The sequence below is a fragment of the Oratosquilla oratoria genome, chromosome 42, assembly GCF_046742065.1.
Source record: "Oratosquilla oratoria isolate Oo_2021 chromosome 42, ASM4674206v1, whole genome shotgun sequence".
In the NCBI taxonomy this organism is placed as follows: domain Eukaryota; kingdom Metazoa; phylum Arthropoda; class Malacostraca; order Stomatopoda; family Squillidae; genus Oratosquilla; species Oratosquilla oratoria.
Genome location: NC_134818.1, coordinates 43,280,448 through 43,284,404, shown reverse-complemented (window position 1 = coordinate 43,284,404; position 3,957 = coordinate 43,280,448).

The following is a 3,957-nucleotide window of genomic DNA, read 5'->3' as shown; positions in this document are numbered from 1 at the left end:
GGGACGAGGAAGAGAAGGGGTGGCTATACTAGTAAGTGAAGAAATAAGTAAGCGGGTAGTGGAGTGGAAGGAGGTGTTATCAAGGTTGATGTGGATGAAGGTGAAGCTGGGAAGGGAGATGTGGGTTTTTGTAAGTGCGTATGGACCTGGTAGTGAGAAGAGCGTAGAGGAAAGGGAGGCTTTTTGGGTAGATATAAATGAGTGCATAGAGGGATTAGGGAGAAATGTCAATGTATTTCTATTGGGAGACCTTAATGCTAGGGAAGGAAATGAACCAATAGACGGAGTGATTGGGAAGTATGGAGTTCCAGGTAAAAATGTAGTGGAGAAATGATGGTGGAGATGTGTCTTGAAAGAGAATTGATGATAGCAAATACAGTGTTTAAGAAGAGAGTCAAGCATAAGTACACATGTGAGAGGGTGGTGGATTCAAGGGTGGCAGATAGAGCGTTAATGGACTATATAGTGGTTGCCCAAGAGTATGGTAGGAAGAGTTAAGGATGTACATGTTCTAAGGGGAGAGAGTGGGGGAATATTAGATCATTTCCTGGTGGAAGGTAAAACGAGAGTGGAAAATAGGTGGAGAAAGAGGAAAAGGGCAGAAGGTAGGGAGGTACTTAGAGCGAACTGTTTAAATGAGAAAAAAAGGAGAGTGAGATTAAAAAGAAACTGAAAGGGGAGTGGGAGGGAGTAAAGGATAGAGTAGAACTAGGAGTGGAGGAGGAATAGGGATGGCTCAAGGAGGGAGTCATAAGGTGTGCAAAGATGATGTGTGGAACAAGGAGGGTGGGAGGAAAAAGAAGGAAGGATAGTGAGTGGTGAAATGAGGGAGCAAAGAAATATGTAGAAGAGAAGAAGCAGGCATTCATAGATTGCCTGTAAATTAGGACGAGGGAATCGTATGAGAGGTACAAAGTAAAGAGAAGGAAAGCTAAGCATAAGATAAAGGAAGCAAAGAGGAGAGCAGATGTGAAATGGGGGTAAGAGTATGACAGAAAAATTTGAAAGCAATAAAAATATGTTTTGGAAGGAAATTAAAAGAGAAAAAGGAGGCGAATCAAGTAGAGAAGAAAATGTAAAAGGTGCAGATGGAGAGATGATAATGGAAGAGAAGGCAGTGAGAGGAAGGTGGGCAGAATATTTTAAGGAGTTGCTAAATGTGAAGGAGGATAGGGAGGGAATGGTAGTTGCAGTGTGAAGCGCTAAGAAAATGAGAGTGATGAGTGAGGAAAATGGAGGAGAAATAGGGAAGGATGAAGTGAAAGCAGCTGTTAAGATGATGAGAGCAGGTAAGGCATCTGGTCTGGATGGATGCCATGCAGAATGTCTGAAGAAAGGAGGTACAGTGATGGTGGGCTGGCTGGTGAGGTTATTTAATGTTTGTTTAAGAGAGGAATGAGTGCCGGAGGACTGGAGGAGTGCCTTTATAGTTTCGCTTTACAAGGGAAAGGGGGACAAGTGTGAGTGTAGTAGTTACAGAGGGATCAGCTTGTTGAGTGTAGTTGGGAAAGCTTATGGGAGGGTCTTGATTGAGAGGATAAGGAGAGGAACAGAGGGAGTAATTGGCGAGGAACAGTGTGTAGAGGTTGTGTAGATCAGATCTTTGTGGTAAGACAGATTTGTGAGAAAGCTATAGGAGAAGGTAAGGATGTTTTTTGGGCTTTTATGGATCTGGAAAAGGCTTACAACAGGGTAGACAGGAAGGCACTGTGGGAGGTACTGCAGATATATGGGATGGGAGGAAAGCTGTTAAGAACAGTCAAGAGTTTTTACGAGACTACTAGAGCTTGTGTTAGGATTAGAAATGGAGAGAGTGAATGGTTTGAGGTAAAGTTGGGACTTGTAACCATTACTAACCATCACCCACCACGCACGTGATCCACATTCTTGCAACATAGCGAGAGTCCCCTCTTGCTTACCTTGCATTTCCCAGAACATACATCTAATGCGGCACATTTCAAGACAAACAAGATATAGATACCCAATGTCACCAGACTAACCTGTTAAAAGTCCTTTATTATAACTGTCCTATTATATTACCCATAAACTAACATATATATGATATACCTAACAACACCCACCAACTATAGGACTAACCCTTATATATAAAACTGACCCCAATGCATAAAATAGCGAGACTAACGCCTTTGGTTACAACAACCCACTAACCCCCTATATAACCTATAACACCCATGTCACGAACGCCCAGAGCTGGGTAGGTGAAGAGCCTACCGGCCAGACGCCAGAGCTAGGCAGACCGAGAGGCTGCCAGCCAATTGTGCCCTAGGTCAAGGCCTGGCACTTATTGTACGAGTAATTAGCCCATAGGGCCCATTTGTAGTTTATTAACCAGATTGCCTTCATTGTTAATAAATAGAAGAAAACTCCCGTTTTGGAGTTTATCTCCCCCGCATTAAGACCTCCTTATGTAGCCTACACAAACCAAAAGGTTACAGGACTTCGTCAGGGATGTGTTATGTTGCCCTGTCTGTTCAATCTTTACATGAATGATGTGGTGCGAGAGGTGAATGCAAGGGTAGTGGGTCAGGGGTTGGAGATGATTAAAGAAAATGAAGAAAAGTGGGAGGTGAGTCAGTTGTTGTTTGCTGACGACACTGCGCTTGTAACAGGATCAGAGGAGGGATTGAGGAAGTTAGTGAGAGAGTTTGAGAAGGTGTATGAAAGAAGAAAGCTGAATATAAATCTGGGTAAAAGTAAGGTGATGAGATACACAAGGGGAGAGAGTTACAGCAGGCTGGAGGTGAGCATTAAGGGTGAAATAAGTGGATATTTTTAGATACTTAGCTGCGAATGTGGCAGGAAAGGGAGGAGTGGGGGTGGAGGTAGAATGTAGATTGAGAGAAGCGAGTAAATGCCTTGATGGATTGAAAAGTGTAATGAGGAATAGACATCTGGGAATGGATGCTAAAAGCAGGTTATATGAAGGAGTGATTGTACCAACAACATTGTACGGGGCAGAAACATGGAACATGGGAGAGGAAGAGAGAAGGAGCTCGAATGTGTTTGAGATGAAATGTCTGAGAAGTATGATAGGGGTAACTAGGCTAGATAGAGTAAGAAATGAGGAGGTGAGGAGGAGAACAGGGGTGGAAAGGGAACTGGGAGATAGGGTTGATGAAAGGGTATTAGGATGGTTTGGACACATGGAAAGAATGAGTGAAGAAAGATTAATAAAAGAAGTATGGAAGGCAAAGGTGGAAGGAGTGAATATGAGGGGGCGCCCTAGGATGAGATGGATGGATGGGGTGAAAGGGGCATTACAAAAGAGAGGAACGTCTGTGGAGAAAGGACGGGAGAGGACAGAAGATAGGGGTGAATGGAGAGGAGTTATGTATAGATGATACTGTGATACATGAGGGGGAGTGGGTGGGGGATGGTGGGTGAGGAAGTATGTATGAGAAAAAAAAAAAAAAAGACGCAGCCCGAAGGGATTTCTCCCCGTCTTCTCCTTTTCTGCATGAGGAGACGGAGAGGGGGGTCGCCGAAGTTATGAAGCGGCCTTGCTGTGGATGTGCTGTGCCTTGCGACACTGCTTCTGACCCAGGGCAGTGGACAGGATGCAGGGATGACCCGTCATCCAGGAGGTGTCAAGATAAAAGGGAAGGAGGAGGGTGGAGGGGAGTGGAATATATAGGAAATGAAATGGGTGAGAGTGGTTTCTATGCCTTTTTCTTTTTGGCTACCCCTCAGGTAGGGGGAAAAAGCAATTTTGTATACGTATGTATGTATGTAAATATGTTGAGTGCAACTTTTCTTATATATTTGTATGCTCGAGTGACATACAAGTACAGGAAATTTTGCGTTCAACTCATCTCCACTATGATAGTGCAATTGGTAAGTATACGAACGCGGGAAAGTATTTTTATAACACTGAATGGGTCTCGGTGAACAGATGTACATTTTTGTCAACCACAATACACTTTAATTCTAAGCCAT